Source organism: Muscardinus avellanarius, assembly GCF_963383645.1.
Source record: "Muscardinus avellanarius genome assembly, chromosome: 3".
Taxonomy (NCBI): domain Eukaryota; kingdom Metazoa; phylum Chordata; class Mammalia; order Rodentia; family Gliridae; genus Muscardinus; species Muscardinus avellanarius.
This window is the reverse complement of record NC_137788.1, coordinates 123,871,555-123,888,775: the sequence shown is the minus strand read 5'-3', so window position 1 is coordinate 123,888,775 and position 17,221 is coordinate 123,871,555.

The window sequence follows — 17,221 nt, the reverse complement described above, 5'->3', positions numbered from 1 at the left end:
CCTCTGAGTTCACATGACTTAAATATACCTAATGACTAAAGTAAATTTAATATTTGTTCATGAGATTAAAGTAACAAAATTATTAATACATGCCTTTTTTCCTAGATAAATGGTTAGTCAAGATTATGTTTGCCTCTGTAGAATGTTTCCAAATACAATATTCATTGCTTTTAAAGTTTTTTCTGTGGCAGGAAAAATGTTTTAAGACACTAATAATGCTTATACCATGTCTTAATTTTCAGAGGTAATCTATTATTTGATTATTAAATTGGGTAAATGCAAAATATAATTGATGCTTTGACTTCTCAGAATTTAAAATAACATTTGAGTCTATTAATGGACTTCTATATTGTTCGTATAAAACAATATTGTAAAATGGCTTTGTTTTCATGTAACAGTGAGATATAGCCATGGGTTCTTGTTCTTAACTATGTGTAGAAAACAATAGCCAGAACTCCTCTTTTTTGGCTGTAAGCTTAAACAATTTTATTATTGCAAAGACAGAAGGAAAGGATAGGTTAATAAAGCCCTGTACCAGACAGTATAGGGGAGTGACTTGAAAATAAGTCATTGAAGTTGTTGGATACAAAACAGTTTTATACCAATAATCTTCTGACCCAACTAGATCCGCCCCTTCTGGGGAAGGTCTTTTGATGTGGGGATTCCATCCCATAGGCCTGCCCTGTCTCTGGTACAGACTCCAAGCATGTTGTTATACCCCAAAATGTGTTAATTGATTATTGGAGTCTGGAATCTCTTGAAGGCTTATGGCATCCCCTACATCCTTGGGAAATTTTGCTTGTCTTTAAAATGTAAAAACCTTGGGCTCCCTCTATTTTCTTGCCATGCATGAAATGGGTGCTAGGTAGCCTAGGGAATGCCCTGGAACAAATTGCACAGTAAGAGAACTAAAAGAATGCTTTTATTTCTCTTCTGTCTCTCAGATGGGAAATGGCCCATCTGCACAGCCTGTTAGTTTCCCATTAAATTCTTAGTCTTTCTGTGCCTAGCCTTGGTAGTATAAATCAAAATAAAGAGTGGATGGGCACCAGAAAAAAATATAAACAGTGACAGTATCTTGTAGCGGGATCTGGTTAGCAGAAAAAATAGACTTTTTTATTAATGAAAAATCCAAAGCTATGCCAACAAGGTAAATTGGATGTGGCAATTTGGGCTACACAATTGAATAACTATTTGTCATACCACCAGAGTCCAAAAAGAAAAAAAAACTCAAGAAATAAAAGGATAGATTTGTAGGCATGAGAGATGTTATAATAAAAATGTAAAAAATGCTTTTACCTAGGAAAGAATTTTGAATGGCAAGATTTTTGTTCTAAATGACTGAATTGTACCATAGGGGAAAAGAAAGAGAACAAAAATCAGAGGGTTAAGCTGGGGGTGTAACTAGGAGGTAGAATGCCCCTGAGTTCCATTACCCCCAAAAAAGGTTTTTTTTTTCCAATACTGCACACACACAAAAAGAAAGTAAAAAGCTCCTGTAATCACTCCCCTATAGATAATTATTGCAAATAGTGTCGAATATATGTTTACAAATTCTTAACATCCATAAACTAACTTTTAAAAATAAAAATGGAGCCAGGCGTGGTGGTGCACGCTTGTAATCCCCAGGCTTGTGGGGGCGGAGACAGGAGGATCGTGTTTGTTCGAAGCCAGCTGCACTGGCTTAAGAGACCCTGTTTCCAAATAAAAAGTATAAAATAGGTTGTTGGGGTGTGTGCATACAGCGCCTAAAGAGATGCAGCCTCCCTAGGCCTGAGCAGCCTGCAGGCTAAGCCTTAGGCAAAGTTTAAGGACTTCCGCAGAAAAGGGGCTAAGATGGCACCTGGAAGTAGTTTTGAAGGCATGGTTCCCCATTTGTTATGGGTGGGGAGACTGAGTAGTTTTTCCCTTTTTCCCTTTAAAGGAGCTTCTGCACACATGAATGGCTCGGGATTGGCTGCAAGCAACATGCTCGGTCTGGGAAGAGGTGATCTTTATCTCGATAGGCTAGGCTATTTCCTCACTGGAAATTCCCCTTGTGGTTTTGTGCTATATATATGTTGCTTGAAGAAGAATAAACGAGCTTCTGCTTGACTCGGCTCCCGACTTGTGTGTGTTTCTGTTTTGGCCGTCAACACTCAACCTTCCCTCCCAGCCCCCACCGCTGATGGGCTGGACCCGTCAATAGGTCTGTGAGTGTAGTCCGGAGGTAGAAGGGTTTCCAAGAACCCCAGTACCACCAAAATACATAAATAAATATGGAATAATACTAGTGAACCTTTGGGCCAAATGATTTTTAAAATTTTTATTAGTGTGTAATAATTATACACAGTAGTGGAATTCATTGTACTATAATTGTACTTGCACATAATAAAATTTGATCAATTTCATAATCCAGTACCTCCTCCATCCTCCCCTCCTCCCTCCCTTTGGTCCTCTTCCTACGGTCTCCTAGTCCCCCTTATCTTTTCATGAGGTTCCTTTATTTTCTCTAGCTTCCACATATGAGAGAAGATGTGTGACCTTTGACTTTCTGCTTAACATGATGCTCTTCAGTCCCATCCATTTTTCTGCAAGTGCATAAACTTGCTTTTCTTTATGGCTGAACAGAACTTCAGTGTTTCCATCCTCTGTTGGCAGATGTATAGGCTGGTTCCATAACTTGGTTATTGTGATTGTGCTGCTGAAAATATGGGTAGGCATTATCCCAGTAGCATGCTGACATTATTTCTTTTGAATAAGTACCAAGGACTGCTATAGCTGGACCGAATGGTGGTTCCATTACCAGTCTTTTAAAAACTCTCTTACTGATTTTAATAGGGCCAATTGATTTTTACACTTAGTGTATCACCAGAAAATCTCTGCACTTAGGTATACTATTTCATGATTTTAATGGACCCACGGTATTTCTTTGTGTGGATCATGTATTGATAACCATTTGGTATATTTCAGTGTTGGCCATGGCAGAAATAAAATAAACTTTTGCTATGTATGGTTCTGTGCACTTGAAAAAAGTTAAAAAATGGCTTAATCTCCTTGGAATCCACATTTCCTATTGAAGACCCAAGGTAAGTGCATTAGTAAGGGGTGTTGATGACCTCCCTGGAAGTTGGAAGGTAGAGGATTCTTGGAGCTCCCTTTAGATGCTAAAACTTAGGAAAAGCAATTCCCTCAGTTCTGTGCATACTGGGATCAATTCCCTTTGTTCCACTTTCTCCCTAACTTCCTGGCTGCTGAGCACAAGTTCCCATAAGATGAACTTAGAAGGTGAGGGGCTTTTGCAGAGTTTTTCCAATTACAGGGCTGCAACCCATTAGTGGATTAGGAAATCAAATTACAGAGTCACAAATAGATCTCATAGCAGTACATGTACATGAAGTAAGTGTAAGCCTTATTTTCTTGACACTTTATTTCCGATACATGTGTTGGGCACGTCTCAAGTCAGATGCTCTAGAAGTAGAGATCAAGAAAAGGTTTTGGAGTGTGTGATCTACTGGGGATGTGCTCTTAGAAAAGATGAGAGTGAGGGAAACCAGACAGGACAGGGTGAAGCTGAGAAGGAGCAGCTCTCAGCCTGATCCCCTGCAGCCCTGATTCTTACACAGAGTTGGTCATCCTGCAAAGGGTCCTGTTGAGCTCCAGAATCCACAACCAGTCCTGGTTGAGGCAGCTCTCAGGAAGAGGGGTACAAAACCTTGTGGAAAGTCAGACCTTGCTCAGCTGGGCTCAGCTCTCCAGAGGAGACATTGTGAGCATCCACCAATATGTGCCACTAAGGGGTGGACGCTCCAGCATGAGGGGTGCTGCCAACTTGTCCCTGACAGGAAGTGATATCAAAAGCACTTCTTAGTGTGTGTCAGGGTAATGGAATATTTGAGAAACACTGGATTGGAATTTAGTCCACCAACCTGTGAGGAAGAACATGAGACATTAATATCCATCTTTCCCTTATTTCATTAGGCAAAGGCAAGTTTCCACATGAAAATTGGAATGTTGTTTCCATAAGAGAAAAAGTCACCATGGTTTTGGAAGGAGTGAGAATAAAATGCAGAAGATACTGTGAATGTTCTAAGTTTAAGCGTGAAGGGCCCAGCAGGCTAAACGTGGGGGTGCACACCTATAATACCAGTACTTGGGAGGCTGAGACAGGAGGATTATAGGTTCAAGACCACCCTCGGCAATTTAGCAAGACCCCGTTTCAAAGTGAAAAACAAAATAGACTGTTAATATAGCTCAGGGGTAGAAAGCCTGTAAATTCAATCCCTAGTATTCACCTCCCTTCTCCTCCACAAAGAAAAGAAGAAGAAAAATGAAAAAGAGAAGGACCCAGCAGATCTCTAAGGAGGCTTAGAGCTGTGTTCCTTGGTTTGGGATGTCTACTCTGGAGGTGGGGGTAGGCAGGCCGTTACAGGGACCTTGAAACCCCCTGCAGCCTGACCCATGTTCTAGAAGTGTTAATTTATTCGGTTAAACATTTTAACACTTTTTTACACCATGAATGTAATATGGATCAAAATGTAAAAATCATATAATTTTTAAGAATGAAGAAAAGCCAGGCATGGTGATGCATGCTTGTAATCCCAATGCTTGGGAGGCTGAGAACAAGAGGATCACACAGGTTCGAAGCCAGCCGCAGCTACTTAGTGAGACTCTCAGCAACTTAGACCCTTTTCCCAAATAAAATATAAAAAAAATAGGTCTGGGAGTATAGCCCAAAGGCAGAAAGGCCCTGGGTTCCATCTCTAGTAACACACACACACACACACACACACACACACACACACACACACACACACACACAGATGAAGAAGAAAATTTCAAAGAGATTCCAGGTTACAAATTGCCCCCTTGGCCTACTCTCCAGACCCTCTACATTTTCCTCTACATTTAAGCAGTATAGGAGAAGGTAATGACGATCAGCAGAGTAACCGTTCTTCCCCTTTCTGGAGGGTCAGTGAGTGTGGAAATCTGGGCTCGGAGTCCTCCAGGATCTGAGCAGTCTTCAGGGAGCTGACACCCAGTCAATAGTCTTGGTCACTAAACCAGTTAGTCAGTTGGTCAGTTGGCAGATGGTTGTCCAGCACTAGCCAAGTGCCAGCAGAGGGTAGATGATCGAGATAAGCCATCCTGCTCTGTGAGGCCATTCTGGTTGGGGAGACAGATAAAACCAAAACAAGTAATGTGGTGACCATTAGAGCTGCTCTTGGAATGCACGTCAGGGCAGCCCCTTGTGGGTCGGCGGGGGCGGTGACGAGCTCTGCAGAGCCCATGAGTGGAAGTGGCATGTGCCTCTCTGGGCCAAGCAGTTAATTGCCTGGGCAGTTATGTGTAGCTCCCTGCAGCTATTTCCCTCTGGCACCATGACTGGGACACTCATCAGTCTCGTCCAGAGCTGAGCCTCCCAGCCAACTGACAACAGACAAGGTGTTGAGAGAGATTTAGACACTTATAGCCCCAAGCTCCTGAGTTCTGGGAGTTATTTATTACTGCACTATAGTCTAGACTATTGTGACTGCCATAACACGGTAGAATTATGTTATGATCATTGCTGTAAATAAAATGAAAACATGTTGCTAATGGAAGCTGGCAGACGCTGGTCTACATAGTCAGGGAATCCTGTGAAGACAGGAGGTGCTAGCTGGGAGCCGGTGGATCTGGGGAGTTTGCTGAGAAGAGAAAAACAGCCCTAGATCATAGAACCAGGACAGGAAGGCAACTGGAGGTGCAAAGGCACACAGTTGCCTGGCTGCAGAACTGAACTCCAATGCAGCATTGGGTTTGGATCCAGACCCTCAGCAGGCTGCAGCTAAGGTGAGGCAAGCAGTCAGCGAGACGGCAACTCTGAAGGAGACACAGTGTTGGGCCTCGCCTTGTGACCCTGGGAGCCGCTGGTCTTCAGACGCTTTCAGAGTCACACAAGCACAGCACCACACCCTAAGCACCTCGCTGCCTGCACCGTTGTCTGAGCTTTGTCCACACCACCATTCTCAGTGACAATAACATCCATGCACAGCAGTCAGGTGACTGAGGCTGTGACCTTGGCATCCAGCTGTGTCTGCAGACATAATCTGCAAAGAGCTCTAACCTCACCAGGGCCCTGGGACAGAGAACATGGCACTTCACCATGGGAAAGTGCAGTTTTTGGTCTTCCCCAAACTGGCCTCTTTCCAAAGTCATGGGTGGGTACCAAGTAAGAAGACTAGAGAGTGATTCTCAGGAGGAGCTGGAGGCTAGCCACTGCTTGTCTCTACCTCCAGTGAAGAGTCTTTCTTACACTCTTTAAAGGATGATTATAATTGCAGAAAAGGAAGTCAGTGAAATGCATTTCCCATCACAGAGTTGATGACAACCAGCATCCTACTTTCTGGCAGTGACTTGGGAAAGGAGAGACTGTCGGCTGACCCTTGTGGCAGCTCCCAGGGCCACGGCCTCCCCAAACGTCTCATCTCATTCATCCACCTGTGGGCATTATGAGGCCAGTTTTATCATCCCCACTCTACAGAGGCAGAAGCTGTCTCTCAGAGTCTAAAGAACTCTCCCTTTTAACTCTGTCTGTCTAGCTCTCCTCTATGCAATGACAAGGTAACAGAAAGGGCAATACTGGCAGGGAGAAGTGCCAGCTGAAGGAGACAGACACCATGGACGAGGCAGCGCCATCTACTTTACAAGGCTGTCTTTACCTCAGCTATGCCTGATCTGGGGTAAAATCTCTCAACTTCTGTATCGTTGTTCTTAGGAATGTTCTTTCAAGATTATTGAACAATTGGGGTATATTCAACAAAAAGTCACATTTGTAGAGACTTTCAGGGACATGGGTAATCACCAGTGTGTCATAATTTTATTGTCAGATTTGGGTCTGAAATGTCCACCTAGGCCTATGGGTTGAAGGCTTGGCCACCAGCCTGTGGTGCTATTGGGAGGTGGTGGAACCTTTGAGAGGTGGGATCTCATGGAAGAAAGTTAGGTTGTTGAGGGTGTGCCCTTGAAGGGGATGCTGGCCCTGGCCCCTTCTGCTCTGAGGTGAACTGGCCTCCACCATGTGCTCCCACCACGATGTACCATGCTGCCACAGGCCCAAAACAATAGGACTAAGTGGTCATGGCTGAAGAATTTGAAACTGTGAGCTAAAATAATCCTTGTCTTCTTCTACGTCATTTATCTCAAATATTTTGTCCCAGTCACAAAAGGATGACTAGAACACCAAGATAGAACTTATAAACCACATAATTCTTCTGCTTCAAGTGTACAGTTGAATAACTTTAATAAATTTAAACAGCTGTGCAGTTATCGCTCCAGAAAGTTCCCCTTCATGCCTGTTACGTTCATTTGCTTTCCTGTTCCCAGCTCCAGTGGGAATAGGAAACAGTTTAGGAACAGGAATCGTTTCCACTGTTTACTTGTCTATTGTTTTTACTTTGTGAGAGATTCATACAAAGAGAATCATACACCACGTGGGGTTTGGAGCTGGTTCCCTCATATTACATGTTTTTGAGGTTCCATAATGCTGCTGCTTGTATACATATTATCACTTTACATTGCTCAGTATTATTCCTGTTTGTGGATATGCCACGTGCTGTGGTTTTAAGGCTCGTGTTCCCTCTGAAAGTCATGTTGAAACTTACTCCCAAAACAACAGTATGAAGAGGTAGACTTTTAGGAAGCCATTAAGACTTTATAAAAGGGTTTGAGGGAACTAGTTTTGCCTCCTTTGCTCTTCCATTCCTCCCACCATGTGAGGACACAACATTAATTACTTCCAGAGGATGCCGTGACAGACACCATCTTGGAAGCAGAGACTGAGCTATCATCAGACGCCAACTTAATGGCACCTTGATCTTGTTCCTCCAGCCTCTAGAACTATGAGAAACTTGTGTGTGTGTGCAGGTGTGGGGATGGAACCCAGGGGCATTTGACCTTTGAGCTACACCCCCTGCCTAACTTTTTATTCTTTATTTTCAAACTGGATCTCACTAAGCTGCAGAGGGCCTCTCTAAGTAGCTGAGGCTGTCCGCGAACTATGATAGCTCCGGTCTCCGCCTCCCGAACGCTGGGATGACAAGCGTGCGCCCCCACGCCCGGCTAAGAACTATGAGAAACTATTTTTGTTTAAAAAGACCAAGCCTTGGGTATCTTGTTAAAGCAGCATGATAAACTGAAGAGTACTTTTAGAAGAGCTATTTGCCAATCGGCAGACATTTGGATTGCTCCCAGTGTTGGACTCTTGTACATAAAGCTGCTGTGAGCGTGCAGGTACCGGTCTGTGTGGCGACACGTTTCTGCTTCTCTTTGGTATCAAATTCCGGGTTTTTTGGTGGATGTATGTTAAATTTTTTAAGAAACCTCAAAACTTTTTGGAAAGTATTTATTATTATCTTTCATTTCTACCAGTAGTATGTGAACGTTCCAGTTTTTCCACATGCTTGCAAACACTGGGTATCTTCAGAATTCTGTTGTAGCATTTGAGTGGGCATGAGATGGTTTCTCACTGTGATTTCTTAGACATGACACCAAGAAAAGAGAATAATCAACTGAGTGTCATTGTCAAACACTTGCTCTTCAAAAGACACCATGAAGAAACTGAAATAGAAGCTAATGACTGAAAGTATTTTCATATGTATCTGATAAAGGTTTGTATCAGAACAGAATTAATTCTTCTAACTTAATAATGTGATAACAGTTGAATAAATATTCCACCAAAGAAATAGTAATGGCTAATAAACACAGAAAAGATATTTAAAAGCATTAGTTATTAGGAAATGCATATTAATGCACACACACACACACACACACACACACACACACACACACACATCTTTGTCACATCCATGGCTACAAAGACTTTTTTCTTTTGTGAGTCTGGGAATTGAACCCCAGCCTCACTTTGTTTTTACCTTGAAACAGGGTCTTGATATACTGCTGAGGATCTAAGTTGCTGGGGCTGGCCTCCAACCTGTGATCCTCCTGTCTCAGTCTCCCAAGTATTGAGATTAAAGGCATGTGCCACTATGCCCAGCTTGACAAAGACTTTTCTCCTCTTTTTTTTTCTTAAAGGTTTAAAATTTAACTCCTACATGAAAGTCTACAATTTACTTTGAGTTAATTTTGTGCAGTTGTATCTTTTGAACCCTTTTCTCAAGATAGAAAAAAACTGCAGCAAAGGGACTCGATGCAGGTTCATAAGAAAATTAGTGATAGAGATAAAAATAGGTTTCTTATTGGTTAGGGTCTTTTTCAGACAAAGTGTTTGATCTGACTGAGCTTATTCTCCTCCCCATTTTCCATCTTTAGGGCTGTATGGTCGTTGACTCTGACCTGTCTTGTTTAAATGTCCTTCCTAATGTCCAGGTGGTTCCCCCCAGCTCTAATCCACCAGCTGTGCTCCTTGGCTTAGTAGAAGTGCAGATACTGTCAGGTTTACCGGATGCACTTTCAGCCAGCTGAGCCCGTCCATCTGCATTTCTAGCTAAATAGCTTTGATTCTTTTTCCTCCTAGGGACGGTCTCTGCCCCTTCTAGCCCTCTTACAGCCTTCTGTCATGAATGTCCTGCACACGCCATGTGTCACTTGATATTTATCCATTACGACCGTGAAAGCAAGAGCGGGCCGGGGAACATAGTTGGGTGGATTTCCCAGAGGATGCTGTAAGGAAAATCGTTGCTGACTTCCATTCTGATTTGCCCAGCAAGACAGCTGGAAACATTAGGCCTTTTGAGTTCCTAGGATCTCTTGGGGAGAGAGAAAGGCAGGACAGAGAAGGACCTGCATGGAAAAGATGGACAGGAGGAAGAAGCAAAGATCATGCATGTCACTCAGTTGGATGTCTTCCGAGCTGCTGGCTCACTCTCTAGCTGTACTTTTGGTTCAACTGTGATATCTGTTCTTTCTGTCCTTGAAATGATTGCTTTAGCACATCAGCAACTATCTGCCTCCTGACGAAGCAAAAATTGTAATCCTATTCAAGTGGTGGTGTTTTGGGAGTTGGGAGCAACGTAGATGTCCATTTCTACAGGAATGTCAAGGGGTGTCTGGCAGAGGCTTGCTATAAATGCTCTTCAGCACAGGGACCCACTGGCGTGCTTACACAGGACAGCCTGGAGGCGCTTTAACACGGAGGGGAGAACAGAAAGAGGAACCATCTACACCGTGACATAAATAAACAACCACAGCAAACAGCAGATGCGTTTCATGGAACAGTGCTATGTGTTCTATAAGTAGACACGCCTATCTTTAGGCCATATATCAACCACACGGCAGTGTCTTATGAACTAAGAAGTAGGAGTGTGTGTGTGTGGGGGGTCTGTGTTAGTTTCCTGTGGCTGCCATAACAAATCGATGCAACTCTGCTATCTTTTCAAAGTGCTGCAGGCCAGAGTTTGGAGAGAGCATCACTGGCCTGAAACCCTCTGGAGGCTCTTGGGAGAATCTCTGCGCCCCGTCAACTTGTGCCAGCAGCCGCCTTCCTTGGCTTGCGGCTGTATCACTCCAGGGCCGGCACCTGTGCTTCATCCTCACATCTCCTCTCGGTGTCAGAGTTCCTTCGGCCTCTTTCTTGTAAGGATACATGTGATTCGATGGCCCACCCAGATAACCCAGGCTTACCTTCCTTCCTCAAGATCCTCACTTAATTACCTCTGCAAAAGACCTGGGGCTAGACGAGGTAACACTCACAGGACCCATGGATCAGGCTGTGGGTATTTTGCCAGGGAGTAATTGTTTAGCTTACTGAAGGGTCTTGTGCACCTGTCTTTGTTCTACGTCTCTCACTCAGTCTCACAGCAAATCATTTTGGCTCATCCTTCAAAACATACGAAGAGCCGGGCGTGGTGGTGCACGCTTGTAATCCCCGCGCTTGGGAGGCGGAGACAGGAGGATCGCACAGGTTTGAAGCCAGCCGTGCTAGCTTAAGAGACCCTGTTTCCAAATAAAACATAAAAATAGCTCTGGGAGTGTAGCCCGGAGGTAGAAGGGTTTCCAGGAACCCCAGTACCACACACACACACACACACACACACACACACACACACAAATATACGAAGATCCCCAGCTTCCCCATCCTCCATGGCTACCAGACAGCCAGTTGAAGCCACGAGCTCATCTCTCAGTCTCCCAGGTGCACCTTCTTTCCTAAGATGCATCATCTACACAGCAACTAGAGCATTTCCTTGAAAGCCTCGGGCAGATCGTGTTACTCTTTTACTCATTCATTTCACTCAATTTTCTTTTTTATTGCATATATTTGCTGACATCCATTTATTACTTATTTGTTTATTATCTCTCTCCTACAACTAGAACATGCTCTTTAAGAGCACGCACTTTGTTTCATTCCCATCTGGAAGAACAGGGCTTAATATAGTGTTGACTCTCTAAATAGACAATGAATGAAAGAATAAAGAGGGAAATAAATAAATACAAATAGAGAGGGGTTTTCCATTCACCCATGGTGAAGGTGTGTCATAATCTAAGGAGTACAACTTACTCATCCAGTGTTTCTTTGTCCCAAGAAAAATAAATAAATAAATAAATAAATAATAAAAATAAATAAGTAAATCACTCCAAGCCAGGTGCAGTGGAAAGGGTGAGAACAAAATGCAGAAGATGTTGTGAACATTCTAAGTTTAAACCTTAAGGGCCCAGCAGGCTGGACGTGATGGTGCACACCTGTAATCCCAGTACCTGGGAGACTGAGGCAGGAAGATGGTAGAAGACCAGTCTCAGCAACTTAGTGAGACCCCCAGCAACTTAGCAATACCCTGTTTCAAAATTAAAAAAATAAAAGGGGATGGGGTGTAGCTCGAGGGCAGAATGGCCCTCGATTCAATCCCCATACCACAAAAAGAGAAAAAGGAAAACCACCCCAGTTTTGGGGGTTGGAAACCATCTTTCCTGAGAATTTTGAAGGCAGGCAGCAGGCATGTTCTGTTATGTTCTAGCTCTCTGATTCCTTCTGAGAAGTCCCACGGCATCCAGTCAATTGCTTTGCATAAACATCATCATTGCCCTGGCACTGCCTAAAATCTCTCTGTCCCCACTGCTTTGAAATCTTAGGATGACATAATTCACTCTGGATCGTTTTTCGCCCGTCTCGCTGGTCCTCAGTGGGTGCCTTCAATTCATACCCTCATTTCTAGGAAATTCTCTGGAAACCTTCATTTGAGGATTCTCTCACTCTCCCCCCTTTTCCTGTTTCTCCATCTTGGGTTCTAGACTAATTCTTTACTTTTCATATTTTCTCTCATATTTTACATTTCCTTGTCTTTTTACTTCAATTTTGATTTCCTCAACTTTATCTTCCCCAACTACTGAGTTTATCATTTCTGTTATCATATTTTGATTTATAAGAATTGTCTTTTTAGCTGGGCATGATGGGTCATGCTTGTAATTCCAGCATTTGGGAGACTGAGACACAGGAGGATCTGGGTTCTAGACCAGCCTCAGCTACTACTTAGTGAGGCCCTTTGCAACTCAGTGAAACCTTGTTTCAAAATAAAGAATAAAAAATAGGGCTGGGGCCATAGCTCAGCGGTAGAATGCCCCTGGTTTCCATCCCTGGTACAGCAAAATAAATAAATAAATAAATAAATAAACAAACAAACAAACATTTTATCTTATAAAGCATCTTGTTCTTGTTTACCAAGGCAGTGTCCTATTTATCTGAGGTTATCATGACAGCTTTTTTTGTTGTCAAAATTTTCTTCTTCCCCGGGCGTGGTGGTGCACGCTTGTAATCCCTGTGCTTGGGAGGCAGAGACAGGAGGATTGTGCTGGTTCGAAGAGACCCTGTTTCCCAAGTAAAAAAAAATATATAAAATAGGTCTGGGAGTGTAGCCCAGAGGTAGAAGGGTTTCTAGGAACCCCAGTACCACCAAAAAAATTTTTCTTCTTTTGCTATAGTCTCCTCCAAGGTATGTGTGTGTGTGCATGCGTGCGTGCGTGTGTGTGCTGCCTATTTCCTATTGGAGACTTTCCTCAAATGATGGGTGATTTCTTAGCTCTCTGCACATATAGTGGGCCCTCTATATCTGCAGGTTACACTTGTATAAATCCAACCAACTTCAGAAAATATTAGAAAACAAAATTGCATCTTTACTAAATATATGTAGATTCTTTTCTTGCCATTACTCCTTAAACAATATATCATAATAACTATTCACAGAGCATTGCATTTCAATCACACTTACATTGTATTAGGCATTGTATATAATCTAGAGATGATTTAAAATATACAGAGAGCTGGGCCTTGTGGCCCATGCCTGTAATCACAGTACTTGGGAGGCTGAGACAGGTTTGCAGGTTTGAGGCCAGTCTCAGCAACTTATTGACCCCTTCAGTAACTTAGCAAGACTCTGTCTCAAAATAAAAAATAAATTAGGGTTGGGTGTGACTTGTAGATAGAACATCCCGATTGAACCCAGGAGCACTGTAACTCTGCGCTACACTCCTAGCTCTTTTATTTTGAAACAGGGTCTTGCTAAATTGCTAGGGCTGGTCTCAAACCTGTAACCCTCCTGTCTCATCCTTTCAAGTACGAGAATTATTAGTGTGCACCACCATGCCTGGATGAAGTATCATACTTCTAAGGACACTATTTATTCTATCCATTACTGAGAGAGCAGTGTTAAAACCCCCAACTGTAGTTGTATATTTATTTATTCATTTTCTTTTTGCTTAATGTATCTTGAAGGTTTGCTATGTACATACACATTTAGGATTTCATTAGCTCCCTATTAATTAATCCTTTTGTCATTACAAATATCACCTTTTATAAAAAATACATAATTGGGAGGCTGAGACAGAAGGATCACAGGTTTGCAGCCAGCCTCAGCTACTTAGTGAGGCCCTCTGCAACTTAATGAGATCCTGTTTCAAAATAAAGAGTAAAGCCTGGCGTGGTGGCGCACACTTGTAATCCCAGCATCTGAGAGGCTGAGACCAGAGGGTCGTGGTTCATGGACAGCCTCAGCTACTGAGTGAGGCCCTCTGCAAATTACTGAGACCCTGTTTCAAAATAAAGAATAAAAAAAAAAAGCACAGGAAATGTAGCTCGGAGGTTGAATGCCCCTGGGTTCCATCCCCAGACCTGCAAAAAAATAAAAAATAAAAAAATAAACAATTAAAAATTAAAAAATAATAAAGGATAAAAAGTAAGGCTGGGAGTGTAGCTCAGAGGCAGAATGCCCCTGGGTTCAATCCCCAGCACTGAGAAAAAAAAGATAGAACATTCCTGAATTCAGTCCCCATTGCCAACAAAAACACCAAAATATATAGAGTATATGTGTAGGTTTGTATGTAAATAGTATACCATTTTATATAGAGATTTGAGTATCCTTGAATATTGGAATCTTTGTGGGGAAGAGATTTATGGGACCACTCCCCTGTGGATTTGAGAGCTGATTGGAGTTTATTAGCACACAAGGTGTTTCCAGTCTCCTACTTGGAGAAGATAACACTATGTGCCAGGTGGTGGGAGCTGCGGCGAGGAAGAAGGCTGAGGTTCAACTGTCCCTGGGTAAACTTCCATTTAGGCCCTAAGTTTCAGTTCTAGCTCCTATCTCCACGATGCCTCCTGGTCCTTGGAGTAAGGATTGTATGTTATACCTTTTGCAGAAACAACAACAAACCCAGTCTTTTGCTACATTAAAGAAGATTAGTACTTTGGTGGTCAGCAAAGAGACAAGACCTAAAACAATCCAATTTTCAGCCTCCTTTTCACTTCAACTTCTTGATCTACCCAGTGCCACTAATTTCTGGGCTTTTGGGAAATCTGGGCAGAAACAATGGTCTGTTTCTTGTCTTTACATTCTACCTCTGAGCCATACCCCCGTTCCTATTTTATTTTGAACCAGGGTTTTACTAAGTTGCTGAGGCTGTCCTTGAACCCATGATCCTCCTGTCTCAGCCTCCCAAGTACTGGGATTACAGACCTGTGCCTCCATGCCCAGCTCTGGGATTCAGCTTCCTCAGTCCAGCTGGGTCAGGCACCAACTGTCCACTTGCTACCTAGATTCTGAACACCTGTTGCTCTCCCCCTGCCCCACTGTGGCTTGTTCTTGTGAGATCAGGCCTCCCTCTGCCTACCCCTTACCATCTTAAGGGAGTGTACGTAGAGACTCCATGGTGTTCATTCAGAATGCAACTACATTTATTTCCTCCTGTGGCCATAACAAGTCACCACAAATTTAGTGCCTTAACATAAATTTATTATCTTGTAGCTGCAAATATTAGAAGTCCATGCCGGGCGTGGTGGCGCACACTTGTAATCTCTGTGCTTAGGAGGCGGAGACAGGAGGATCACGCAGGTTCGAAGCCAGCCTCGCTGGCTTAAGAGACCCTGTTTCCAAATAAAAATATAAAATATAGATGTCTGGGAGTGTAGCCCGGAGGTAGAAGGGTTTTCCAGGAACGCCATTACCACCAATATATATAAGAAGTCCAACGTGGGTCACACTGGACTAAAAGGCTATTGGCAGAGCTGAGCTCCTTCTGAAAGCTCCATGTGAGCCTCTGCCCTTGCCCCTAGAAGCTAGCCGGGTGTGGTGGTGCACACTCGTAATCCCAGCATTTGGGAGGCTAAGACAGGAGGATCGTGGTTCACAGACAACCTCAGCTACTTTTTTTTTTTTGGGGGGGGGGTCTGGGGATGGAACCCAGGGGCATTCGACCTCCGAGCTACACCCTCTGCCCTAATTTTTTTTTTTTTTAATTTGAAACCGAGTCTCACTAAGTTGCAGAGGGCCTCACTTAGTAGCTGAGGCTGTCCGCGAACCACAATCCTCCGGTCTCAGCCTCCCAAATGCTAGGATTACAAGCGTGCGCCACCACGCCCGGCTCTCAGCTACTTATTAAGGCCCTTAGCAAATCAGTGAGATCCTCTTTTAAACTAAAGAATAAAAAATAGGGCTGGGGGTGTTGCTCAGAGGTACAGTACCCCTGAATTCTATCCCTAGTACTGCAAAACAAAACAAAACAAAATAAAACAGAATGCTAAAAGGAGCAAACCCCAGAAGTCTGGCCGTGGCCCCTTCCTCCATCTTCAGAGTGGTGACCAGTCCTTGCAGTGCATCTCTCTGACCCCCTCATTGCCTCCTCCTTCTACTTTTAAGCACCCTGTGATCACATCAGGCCCACCTAGTAAATCCTGGATGACCTTCCTGTCTGAAAGTCAGCCAGGTAGATGCCCAATTCTTTCTGCAAACTTAATTCCCTTTGTTTTGTAAGGTCGTGTTTACAGCTTCCAGGGATCAGGATATAGACATCTTTGACAGGTCATTATTTTTGTCTATGGCAGAATCATTAACTAGGATTTAGAAAATTGAGATTTAGTTCTCAAAATTATTAGAATAAGCTTACTTATGACCATTTTCTATCAAGTCTCAAAATAACTCTAGGTTCCAAAGAGACTTGACTCCTTGACATAGTGCATACTTCTTAAATTTTGTGTTTGGGCTTCTCAAGATAAATGAACACATCAAACAATACTCGATGGGAAGTCATTTCATTCCTAAAACAAAGTGGCGGGAAAGGATTTGTTTGAAAAACTCAAAGTAATTGTAGTAGTTTGAAGGAATGATGTCCTCCAAAAAGATATGTTCAAGTCTTAACATGGGGCCCCTGTGTCTTTGCTAAAATCGTTAAGGATATCAAGATGAGATCATCCTGGATTTAGAATGGGCACCAAATCCAACGGCCATTGTCCTTGGACGTAAAAGGAGAGGAATACTTGAGAACCCCAGATATACAAGGGAGGCCAGGTGAGGATGGAGGGAGGGATGGGACTCATGTGGCCACCAATCAAGGAATCCAAGGATTGCCAGCAGCCACTAACAGCCAGGAAGAACATGGTTTCATTACCGTTCATGCCCTCCAGTAGGAACTCACTCTGTAGACAACTGGAGCTTGGATTCCAGCCTCCACAAGTATGAGAACAAATGTCTGTGTTCTTCAACCACCCGTTTTGTGGACATGTGCTGCGGCATCCCTAGAGGCACGCACATCCGTCTTCTAGCCAGTGTCTCCTTCCAGGTTGTAAATAAACAAGTTCCACTCTCTTTACTCAGAAAGACTGTTTGTTCACTATTACGGCTCCCTGTGACATTCAGAATGTTTAGAGCCATGTCTACAGAGGCAAAATAAAGTGGAAATTTGAGATAGTTCTTTGTTGTCCATTGGAAAGAAAATCTAAAACTACGTGCTGAGCAGGTTCTGTGTTAAATATTTTATGATT